The sequence below is a fragment of the Ananas comosus genome, unplaced genomic scaffold, assembly GCF_001540865.1.
Source record: "Ananas comosus cultivar F153 unplaced genomic scaffold, ASM154086v1, whole genome shotgun sequence".
In the NCBI taxonomy this organism is placed as follows: domain Eukaryota; kingdom Viridiplantae; phylum Streptophyta; class Magnoliopsida; order Poales; family Bromeliaceae; genus Ananas; species Ananas comosus.
In genome coordinates, this window is record NW_017893461.1 from 22,864 (window position 1) to 35,842 (window position 12,979).

General features: G+C 37.9%; 1 long non-coding RNA gene and 1 pseudogene across 1 annotated transcript; one reads left to right on the plus strand and one right to left on the minus strand.

The window, feature by feature from the left end:
- The first annotated feature begins 1,057 nt into the window (after positions 1-1,057).
- LOC109706104 lies at positions 1,058-10,626 on the plus strand (annotated as a pseudogene).
- Positions 2,330-3,748, minus strand: LOC109706106. The gene is made up of 2 exons (XR_002215074.1): positions 3,697-3,748; positions 2,330-2,525 (listed from the first exon to the last, which is right to left on the minus strand). It is a non-coding gene; the product is annotated as an uncharacterized LOC109706106 (long non-coding RNA).
- Positions 10,627-12,979: the final 2,353 nt, after the last annotated feature.

Here is a 12,979-nt window from a genome sequence, read left to right on the forward strand (position 1 = left end):
TAAGGTGGGTGGTGCATTCTGACAATCTTGAACTTTCTTTTATGTCTAAAGTGTCATATTTGACCTTTGAGCTAAGGGTCATATGAGCATGGTTTTCCTTAAAGCTAAGGAATGGATTGAACTTGGAATCCTTAAAGTTAAGGATTGATCGTACTCACCCATAGTCCTGGCTCGAGGGCGGTAGCTCTCCCTCGAACGATGTGCTCCGGAGTTGTCATTACTGGGTCGTTGCGGGTATCTCCCCAAAGGACGGTCCCGTCGGGTTGTAGCGGGTATCTCCCCGATAGTAGGGATTTGAATTGGTGAGTTTGTTGAGGGCAAAGCCTACGGGTTAGCCAAGAGATTGGGCAATGAGATTGTGATCTTGCATTCATCATGAGCATACAATTGAGCATTGCATTGATTATTGTTCAGGCATATTAGCTGCATTTGTACAGTTTGGTTACTATGTATATCTCCTTTCTTCTATTATGACTGGTTTAGATCTAGTGGGAAAGTCGGCGTGGTTGGTTGCCGAACCCACTGAAAATTTTGTTGTAGTTCTCACCCCACTATTTCCACAGAGCCGGGACCGAGCGAGCCGGTAGACGATCACGGTAAGGGTATCGTGCCTAGACAGAGACCGTCCGAGATACTTTACATTTTGTAATTACATACCCCTTATATATATATATATATATATATCATCTTTTGTACTTTGATGATGATTAGGGATGTTTGGAGCAAGTGTATTAAAGATACTTTATGATGTTAAATGCAAAGGTTTATTTTGGAGATTTGAGATATATAAAAGAAATGATGCAAAGATTGTAAAAGAACTTCGAAGTTGAATGCATGTATGTGATTTAAATTTAATCATATTACTTGTTGATGTTTAGTTTAGTACTTTCACTTTAGCTATTTCTTGCCCTTGTGCAAGCAATTATTTTTGCTTCCGTATGTGCAAATTTTATTCTATTGATGCTTGTTGTTGGGCCTTGGGCGGACAGGGGAGGCTCTGTCCGTTCGGCGTCTGTTCGACGGGTCCGAACCGGCCAAATTGGACCGGGTTCGGGGCATGACAGACGCCAGAATTGTTAACGAGCTCAAAAGTATGCTAGATGAATGCAATTATTTAGCCAAATCATTCAGAATGGCAAGAGATAGATTTGTGCCAAAAGAGTATCAAGACTTGAAATTGAGACTATTAAGAAAAAGAGGAACAGATGGAAGAAGATACAATCTTCCAACCTCATCTGAAGTGGCGGCTCTTATTGTTAGAGATATTGAAAAGAACACTGTTGAAAGAGATATTGTAGTCGAAACTCAAACTGGCTTATTACAACGAATACATGAACTACATCCATCTTATCTTCCAATGCAGTATCTTTTGTTATTTCCTTATTGTGAAGATGGATATAGAGATGACATTAAGATTAGAGGATCAGAATCTTTTTCATCCAAAAAGCGGAGGAGAGTGACAATGAGAGAATACTTTTGTAACGAACCGAAACTTGATAGTGAACATTGGACTTTAGCCAAATTGACTAGAGCATCCAAGAGAAAAAGTTGGACGAAATCAAATTAACATTCCAACAATCTTGGAAGGGTTAAAAATGAATTCCAAAAGGGTTAGGAAGGTTTTAGCATCGATCGGCGTGAAATAGAATCGAAAGGATGCAAAAACAGAAGTCTGGAGCTTTTGTACCAGTACAACATTGTACCTGTACCGGTACAAAAGTGCAGACCGAGAGAAACTGCTCTCGGGTTTGCTTCTGCGTGATCGTGTAACCAGTAACACCCAGCCTGTACCGGTACACAATGAACCTGACAGCAAAATAAGTCTGCTGCAAATATAATTATTGTGAGGGTTTTATTGCAATTGTTACAACATGTAAATACCCCAACACCCCTCCCCACTCTCTCCCATAGCCAAACACACCCCTCCTCTCATTTTTCTCCCTCTCTCTCTCTAGAATCTCTCCCCCAAAGCTAAAGGAGGTGGATTTGGAGGAGGAATCTTGAAGGACTTAGGGTTTTGAAGACTTGGGGACTCTCCTACAAGGTGGATCTTGGAGAGCTTGTCACGACCCGCCCCGAAACCGCTACCAATTTGGTCCGGTTCGGGCGCGCCGAACGGACGCCAAACGGACAGCACCTCCTCTGTCCGCCCAAGGCTCAAACAAACAAGATCATGCATACAAGTTGCCCAGGAAAAACTTGACATACATACATGATCAATGCAAGCGAGTAACGAGAGCACAACCAGTGCTAAACATATAAGAGCAAGCATCACAAATATAAATAAGTGAACGAAAGAGAGATTTCTAACTATTACATCCATTCAACCTTTTTACATTGCATTGATTTACATTTTAAGCTTTCAAAACATAAACATAAAGTTTACAATCTTTCCAAAACACCTCACCACCTATACATCATCTACGCTCACATACAAAAGGTAGCTCTAATGCATAATGGAAAGTCACTACACTAGGGCGCTACGCCCTTACCGCGATCATCTGCCGGTCCGCTCACGTGTGTACCTGTACCCCAAAACCACACGGGGTGAGAACTATAAAAATATAGTTCCCAGTGGGTTCGGCCGCCGACTCCGCCGATCTTCCCACTAGGTCTAAGCTGGCACAGATAGATAGATAGAGATATAGATGATATAAACAGCTACTATATCTACTATGCCATCAAATGCAAGGAATGCATGCAATATCATTTATCATGCTAGTATGCTTTAACAATGTAATGAATACAAATACGACACAGTTATGCAATCCACTAACATATACTATGTCTAATCAGGGTATGAATGCAAATCCACTTATGCTATTCATGTCATTACCCAATCCACTAGGCTACCCCACCTAAGATCTCAAATCTCATAGGTGAGGAGCTACCCCGCTCTTATCTCACCCGTCTCACATCTCAAAGGTCGTAGATGAAGAGCTACCCCGCTCTAATCTCATAGATAATGAGCTGCCCCGCTCAATCTCATAGAGGAAAGGCTACCCCGCCCTTCGCCCCAACTCACGTCCCAGTCCAATGGGTGAAGAGCTACCCCGCTCGTATCCTACCCGATGAGCTACCCCGCTCATAAGCTACCCCGCTCGTGTGACAACTCCGGAGTACACTGCTTATGTGGAGCGACCACCACAAGCTCAAAACAGACTATGTGAGTATGATTCAATCTTCGCCAACTGAGGATACCCTATCAACTAGAGTTAACAAACACTCGAAAGCCCACCTATCCCTAGGTACATGTCAAGTGTCTCAATTGCACTAAGGTCTCATCCAACGTGTCATGACTAGGAAACTCACTTATTCCCTATGTTCAATGCCATAGTGTTTCTTTTACACTAAGTTCCAATGCCACTCGTCATGTATTTAACATTATTTACATGCCACTCGTCCAAGTTATAAGTGTTTTCTATACACTAGCTCATATGTCATTGGTTTTCGTCACCAAGTTCAAGTTCACCAATTCTTATCACTATAGGATCTCATATTACAACCCTAATCCTCATGCATTCGAGGTTCAAGTGTCGAATCCACAATGCTACACTACTAGACATGCATGCAAGGAAGTAGAAATGCTACTATACATATATCCTATAATGCATAAGAACCATAAGTGCAATATGACCAAAAATCTAATTCGGACATAGGAAGAAGCCCGGTTGCTTCAGGATGGACACCCCCTACCTTTAGGTGATGCCACGAGCCCACGATTCCGATTTCGCGATTTTAGGAAGCTTTCGCCGCGAGCTGCGGCAATCTGTACCTCAACAAGCCTTTTCTTCAATATCTTTGCACCCGCTCGACGAATCGACGAACCGACTTCGCCAACGCGTCGGAATATCTAGCAATTTGGCTTGTATAGGTTCAATTTAGATCAAACCCTCACATATTGCAAAATCCCATTTTGGAGCCCTAGGTTACAACTATGCAAGAAATCACCATTTAGCTTCAAGATTCAAGCATTAATCCTCTATTTAGCATCTAGGAGTTCTACTAAATCCATTCTTAGAGCACATAATCGAAGCCCTAAAATTCTACCATTAAAGGGCATCAAAGCTTACCTCTCAAGCAAGCTCCAATGGAGAGGAAGAAGATGAAGGAGATGAAAATCAACTTCCAAGCTTGCTTCTCCACCAAATCCTTCTCTTGATTTCACCTTCAAGAGAGAGAATAAGAGGGTTTTTCTTTTTCTTCTTTGGTTGCAAGTGTGAGGGAGAGGAGAAGGTGTGTGCGTGTGTGTGTGTACGCATGCAGCCAGCCACCTATAGGTGCTGTAACAATTGCATAAAACCCCCTCTCACACCTATTACAACTTGCAGTTTCACAGTTCGGAACAGTCGGAGCCCTTCTGAATATCCATTTGCTCTCAAATTTCGCAGTCAGGCTCGGTTTAACGTACTGAGCAAGAATATATCTTAAGTTTTCAGTTTCGACCCTGTTTGGTTACCGAAAGCTGTGCCGAACTGTAATCTTTAGCAGATAGCAGTTCAATTTTTATTTTTTACCTTTCGGGCGTCAGAATGACATGAAACTTTAAATATAGCCTCATAAAAATATTTTTGACATATCCTCCAGTTTTCATAATTTTCTGACACTGCATTTTCTGCTAATTTATCTGTCTCGTTTCACACAGAAAATTCTAAATCTTCTGTTTTCGCTCCGACTTCAACACGGGTCATTCCAGACTTATATTTTACTTCTATAAGTCCAATAAAAATAGTATCTCACACTATTTTTATTTATATTTATTTTTATATTAAAAATCCAGCATACTACATCCACGGTAACTTCATAATTTTAGAAGTTCGGTACCTTACCGAGCTTGTGGCTGAGGTAAGGTTTTATGAAAGATTGAGTCTAGGGTTTAGCTTTGTGATCTAGAAAGTTAGGTTTTGATCTTCTCTCATGTATAGAAACCTAGTGGAGACTATGAATACATGAAAACTCATGTTTTCTTGGTGAGCTCTCATGGTTGATCTTTAGGGTTTGTAGTAGATGCCCTAGAAAAGAGTTAGATGGTCCTAGATGTGCTTCTAGATGTTAGACAAGCTAGTTTTTTCCTACTTTAGAGATACAAAAATAGCATATGTTGCTATATGCTATATTAGGGCTCCAAATTGGGGCTTTTGTCCAAGATTGATTTAAAAGCAAATTAACCTTATAGAAACCTAATTAGGGGTATTTCTAACCAGAATATGGACTCGGTTTGACAATCCGATGAGTGTATGCGAAAATATTAACAAAAACGTCATTTTTGGTACAAATAACCGCAGCACGCGGAATAGGCACCCAAAAATTTCAAGAATTGAACCGTAGCACCCTTGTAACCATATAAGGTGGGTGGTGCATTCCGAAAACGTTGAATTTTCTTTTATGTCTAAAGTGTCATTTTTTAGCATAAGTGTATATTGAGCATTGTGCATGATAGGGTTAATTGAGAGCTTCTATTTGCATGTTGTGAGTACAAATGCATGAAAAAATGATTGTAAAAGAATTGGAACTTGTGTAACCCTATGTATGCATGAATAATGACAAGAACCTAGAAAAGGCATTGAACAAAATGACATTATGACATATGGATTGTGTGACGTTTCTAAATACAATGAGTACTAGAGATGGACTCGTAGTAGAGTGGCATTAGTGAATGCATTGAATGCTAGAGTTGAACACTTAGAGAACAAGTGCGGCATTAGTAAACAAGTACAAAGAACAAAGTAGTGTATATAACACTAGTGAAAGTTAGAGAATGCAAGTAAAAAGAGATAGTGACATTATGACATAACAACCTTATAGTTAAGGGTCATATGAGCATTGCTTCCTTATAGTTAAGGAATGGATTGAAATTGGAATCCTTATAGTTGAGGATTGGATCATACTCGCCTATTAGTCCTTGCTCGGAGGGCGGTAGCTCCCCCTCGGGCGATGAGCTCCGGAGTAGTCATCACTGGGTCGTAGGAGTTTCTCTCCAGAGGACGGTCCTGTCGGGTTGTAAGAGTTTCTTCCCGATAGTAGGGATTTGGGTTGGTAAATTTGTTGAGGGCGAAACCTACGGGTTAGCCTAGCGATTGGGTATTGGAAAGTGACCTTGCATTCATCATGGGCATTTCATTGAGCATATGATTGATTATATATTGTTCAGGCATATTAGCTGCATTTGTTAGTTTGTTACTATATATTCTTTCTTGTATTATGCCTGATTTACACCTAGTGGAAAAGCCGGTGAGGTCGACTGCCGAACCCACTAGGAACTTTGTTGTAGTTCTCACCCCACTATTTCCACAGAGTCGGGACCGAGCGAGCAGGCGGATGATCGCGGTAAGGGTATCGCACCGTAGACAGTGACTACCCTAGTTAGTTTTATTTTGCTAGCTGCATACCCTTATATATCATCTTTTGTACTTGATGATTTTAGTTGTATTAAAGATGTTTAAATGAATGATGTAAAAGAATTTCATAGTTAAATGCAAGTGGTTATATTTTGAGGAATATGTGATGTATAAAAGAAATGATGCAAAGAATGTATGGAATTTTATTAAAGTTGAACGCATGTATGTGATTTAAACTTGATCATATTACTTGTATGATGTTTAGTTAGTACTTTCACTTTGGCTATTGCTTTTCCTCGTGCAAGCCATTATGTTTGCTTCCGCATGGGCAAATTTTGTACTCTATTTGTACTTGTTGTTGAAGCCTTGGGCGGACAAGGGAGGCTCTCTCCGTTTGGCGTCTGTTCGACGTGCTCGAACCGGCCAAATATGACCGGGCTTGGGGCGTGACAACTTTGCATTTCGAATCCAAGATAGAGCTGGAGAAGTTGCAACAATATTACCATCAAAAAGATTGTTTCAACAATTTGTGGTTGATGCATATACTATGATAGAATCAGAGAGATTATCTTATATAAGATCTCATCAGAAGAATTTAAGAGTAGAAATATACAAGGGTCTATCAGAAGCTTTCTTGAGGGGTAAAACAAGTGCATCTTCACTAGGAAAACGCACCATCCTTCCATCTTCATTCACTGGAGGTGCACATTATATGATCCAGAACTATCAAGATGCAATGGCCATATGTAAGTGGGTGGGTTATCCCGATCTCTTTATTACTTTCACATGCAATCCAAAGTGGCCAGAAATGACAAAATTTACTACTGATAGAGGGCTAAAACCTGAAGATCGTCCATATATAATGTGCAGAATCTTTAAAATAAAACTCGATCAATTGATTAAAGATTTGAAGAAAAAGCAATTTCTTGGCAAGGTAAAAGCTGGTAAGTCTTCAACCAAATTTTGTTTTCAATATTTTGTTTTCATCCCATTGTTTATTCCTTTCGATATTTTCATCCCATTGTTTAGTCACTTTTGTTTTTCATATTGTAGTCAAGTATATTATATAAATAATATTTATATGATACTAAGGGTTTTTTTTTTAACTGCAATTGTCTACACTATAGAGTTTCAAAAGTGTGGTCTACCGCATGCTCATATTTTATTGTTTTTGAATGCCGAAGATAAATATCCAACTGGTTATGATATTGATAAAATTATCTCTGCTGAAATTCCTAATAAGCACAAGCATCCAGTTTTGCACGAAGCTATTTAGAACTTTATGACACATGGTCCTTGTGGGATATCTCATAAAAACTCTCCCTGTATGAAGGATGGGAAGTGTTCCAAATATTTTCCTAAAAGGTTTAATAGTGGAACAGTTATCGATGATGATGGCTACCCTATCTACAACCGTAGAGATGATGGTTCGACCATTGAAAATAATGGTATCCTTTTGGATAATAGATTTGTAGTACCATATAATCCATTGCTTCTAATAAAGTATCAAGCTTACATCAATGTGGAATAGTGCAATCACTCAAGGTCCATAAAATATCTATTCAATTATGTCAATAAAGGACATAATCGTGTTACTACAGCATTCTATCAGAGTACAAGTGAATCTGAACACTTGCAAGATGAAATCAAGATGTGCTATGACTGTAAGTATGTATCTCCATGTGAGGCTGTATGGAGCATCTTTGGCTTTGATACCAATTATAGAGAACCACCAGTTGAGAGGTTTTCTTTCCATCTTCAAAATGAGCAAACTGTTGTCTTTGATGATGATGAGCCTATTTATTCTATTGTAGGCAGAACTGGAAATAATCAAACTATATTTTTGGCTTGGATGGAAGCTAATAAGAATTTTGAAGAGGCCAGAAATCTGACTTATGGAGAATTTCCCACCAAATTTGTATGGAAAAAAGATCTTCGCAATTGGCGTCCAAGGAAACGCGGCTTCTCAATTGGAAGACTATATTATATTCCACCAGGAAGTGGTGAATTACATTACATGCGAATTTTATTAAACTTTTGCAAATGTCCTAAAAGTTATGAAGATATCAGAACTGTGAATGGTGTTCTATCCCCTTTCGTACAAAGATGCTTGCTATGCGTTGGGGTTGTTGGATGATGATAAAGAGTATATAGATGGCATTAAAGAAGCAAGTTCATGGGGTTCGGCTCATTACTTAAGAAGACTTTTTGCAACTATGTTATTCTCAAATTGTCTATCCAGACCAGAATTTATTTGGGACACTATTTGGCATCATTTAGCTGATGATGTCTTGCACAAATAGAGGACTCTACTTCAGCACGATAGTAACATTCTTATACTTCATACTAATATTTGAATGAATTGAGTTTGCAATTCTTTGAGTTACTTATATTTCATATATAAACTATTATATGTTAGTTAGAATTTATAACTAATTATAGCTTTTAATTTTTATATTTGTAGCTTTGCAGTTAAAATATGATGAGTTGAAAATTTTGACTCTTGCTGAGATTGATAAGTTGTTGCGTAGCAACGGAAAAAGTCTAGCAGAATTTCCTCCGATGCTTTTACCTAATGAACATCTTTTATTTGGAGTCAGAAACAAGCTTCTTCAAGATGAACTTTGTTATGATAGGAATTCCATGACAAAAGAGCACAAAACCTTGATGTCATCTCTTACTGATGAACAGAAAGGTGTATATGAGACAATAATTAGTGTTGTGTCAAAGAATGAGGGAGGTGTTTTCTTTCTGTACGGGTATGGTGGAACAGGAAAAACTTTCATATGGCGAACTTTATCTGCAACCATAATGTCTAAGGGCCAGATTGTTCTTAATGTTGCTTCTAGCAGAATAGCATCACTTCTACTTACGGGGGAAAGAACAGCTCACTCTAGATTTGGGATCCCACTAGCAATAACTGAGGAGTCGACCTGTAATATAAAACAGGGTAGTGATCTGGCAAAGCTGTTAATTCATACGAAGCTTATCATATGGGATGAAGCTCCAATGGCACACAGGTTTTGTTTTGAAGCTCTTGACAGGACATTAAGAGATATTCTATGGTTTTCTAATCCATCAAGTTGTGAGCAACCATTTGGGGGTAAAGTCATCGTTTTTGGAAGTGATTTCAGGCAAATTCTTCCTGTTATTTGTAACGACCCAGCCCACTAGCAACAATAACTCGTTGGGCCCAAACCACCAGCCCAAAATGCTTAAGCCCAGTTATTATTACTAGGGTAGAGTCCTCTTATATACCCAATGACAATCCCATTCACATTTAATGTGGGACTAATGGGGTGTCACATTATTCCTAAAGGGACAAGACAAGATATTATTTTTGTAACTATTAATTCTTCTTATCTTTGGAGTTTTGTTAAGGTTCTTACTTTGACAAAAAAATATGAGGCTAAAGAAAGGCTCATCTAATTACAATCTAGAAGAGATGAGAAAGTTCTCAAAGTGGATACTAAGTGTTGGAGATGGAGATGCCGGTGAGGAGAATGATGGTGAAGAAATTATAGAAATACCTGATGAATTTCTCATAAAGGAATCAACAAATCCAATTGCATCAATAGTGGATAGTACGTATCATTCATTGTTAAGCAATATTCATGATTTGCAATACCTACAAGAAAGAGCGATTCTTGCTCCTACTCTTGAAATTGTGGATGCTGTGAATGAATACATGCTTTCATTGCTTCATGGTGAAGAAAAAGTTTATTTGAGCTCTGACAGTGTTTGTAAGACGGATGTGGGCTTAGATGGTCCTGAAGATGTATATACACCTGATTTCTTAAACAGTATTAAATGTTCAGGAGTTCCCAATCACATGCTCAAATTAAAGCAAGGTGCTCTTGTGATGTTATTGAGAAACATAGACAAGTCTTCAGGTTTATGCAATAGAACCAGATTAATGATCACTCAATTGGGAAAACACATACTAGAAGCAAAAGTGATTTCTGGGAGCAATATTGGGGAGAAGGTGTTTATACCCCATATGGTGATTACTCCATCAGACTCCAAGTTACCTTTTAAAATGCAACGAAGGCAATTCCCGTTGGCTGTTTGTTTTGCTATGACAATAAACAAGAGTCAAGGTCAATCGTTATCACATGTTGGATTGTATCTATCTAGACCGATATTCAGTCATGGTTAGTTATATTTTGCAATATCTAGAGTTCTAGACAAGGACGGATTGAAAATTCTAATTTGTGATAAAGATGGTTTGTTATCCAAAACCACAAGCAATATAGTTTTTAAAGAAGTGTTTCAGAACATAAAATAGGTGAGCGATTTATTTTTCTTCATGTTATTTCAAAATTTACAATTTTTCAACAATTCAACTTTGTCATTTTATTTTTTAAATAAATTTAGATCTTTTTCTGAAAAAATTCACTAATATTATGATATTTATCATTTCACTTATCTAACAATTTATTTATATTGTTATTGGAGCAGGTACTTTCTATCTTCATGCAATAAAATTTTTTTTCTTTATATTTTCTTGAAGATCAACATCTATATATTTTTGAAATTTGGAACTTGGTATGTCTCTCATATACATGTACTAACTCTAATTTATGTCAAATATGAAAGTTTAGTTGATCTTATTATATGCTTAAATATTAATGTCATTTGTAATTTTTCATAACAATTTTAGTTATCATTTTGTTTTGCACATCAATAGGTAAATATAAATTATTTTGCACACCAATTTATAGATAATAGAGCAGGATTGAATTTTGCATTTTATTTGAGTATTTACTTTGGTCCAATTTTTTTTTTTTCTAGCTTTTGTACTTTAATATGTACTATAATTAAGATTGATAGTATATTTCCTTATTTGTTAAAAAAATATAATATTAATTAGAATATTTTTCTTGTATCAACACATAATAACTTTTATTATTCTATATTATTATATTAGCCGTGCATCGCACGGGTCAAAAAACTATCGACTTTTTAAGGTATCAATACTATAATTAAGATTGATATTTGTTAAAAAAATATAATATTAATTAGAATATTTTTTTTATCATTACATCATAACTTTTGTTATTTTATATTATTATATTAGTCGTGCATCGCACGGGTCAAAAACTAGTTTTATACTATTTGTACAGATATTTACATCATTTGTGTAAATGTTGCACTATTATAGAGGATATTGCAGCATTTAGATGTGTGTTGCACTCTTTATTTTTGAAAATTAAATTTTATTGCATATTAAATAAAGTTTCAAATTTCTTATACCTTTCTCGTGAAACAAGAAAGAATAAAATATAATTAATAACCTACAAAGTGTAACATCCTCTCAAATAGTACAACATGCTCTTCCAAATAGTGCAATATCTGTATAAGTATAGTGATTTCCTTCGCTTGGAGTTGGTGAGGGTTAGTATAGTAATTTCCTTGGCTTTGAGTTGGTCAGGGTTAGTATAGTAATTTTTGAAGTGGATAAGATTGCCACCTAACCTCCCTTATCCTCATCAACCTAATTAGCTGAGGCTTTTCTTTTGGTTTTCTCTCTAGGATTGAGCCGTACGTAGTGGAGGCTTTGGGTGGAGCTCAGATCGTCGCCGACGTCGCTCCGAGGAGCCGTTTGATCACGCAAGCATCATAGTCGCATCGTTGGGAGGCCGGGCGAGTGCGTGGTTCCGCTTCTTTCGACGTCTCGCTGTCGTGGAGTCGCGGTTGAGGTGGGTTAATGTTATGCTTACCGGATTCTGCGGATTTTCTCCTAATTCTATATGTTGACAGCATGTATTTTTGGGCTTGGTTTAGCATGTTTAGTAGCTCAATTCGTAGATTTGTAAGGTTTTTAAAAATCTGAATTGGAGCCTAGAATATTAGCTAAATTATACCTGTTGGACTTGGAATTGGAGAAAACTGCCGATTTTACACCGTCATATTCTGAAACTACCAGATTTAGCTCTAGGAGCCATAGTTTATTTGTATCGCCATAGTTTGTGAGCGGTGGATACCCAGAATAGTGTAGAATAATGTTACACTTGTGCTAGGATGCTGAGATTATTTTTACAGTAGTGTTCCGACTGTTCCGGACTGTCGGGTGCCGTTGTAGTTAATGGTGGACCCGGTTTGCTGTTTTAGCTTTAGATTGTGCCGAGGGCATATGATTTATGGTTGTTAGACCAGTTTGACCCATTTGCATCGATTACAGCCTGTGATAGCCTGATTGAGCTCGACAGAGACACGCTGCATATTCGGTTAGGTAGCGCCCACGAGTGCCACTCCGGAGTCAAGGTTAGTGCTTTTGCGTTGATGTCGGTTTGTCCTGGTTGGACTTGCTCTCCACTAACGACCTAGTTTGGTGGTAGTTAGTATAGCTTCGACAGGCAGGACGGGTGTGTTCACAGTCCCTAGTGAGATTGGGTCAGATTTTGTATTTTTCTACAGACAGATAGTGTTGAATCATGATAGTATAGTGGCATATAGCTGTAGATTTATTCCAGTTTTCCTTACTATCCTTGCTTACATCTGTAGACTTAGTGGGTGAGCCGTTGAGGTCGGTAGTGGTACCCACTGAGGATTACTTCTTTTTGCAGTAGTTCTCACACCCAGTTGTTGAAACCTTTTGCAGAGCCTTCTTCTTTAGCTGCTGCTGCTGCTGATTCGGA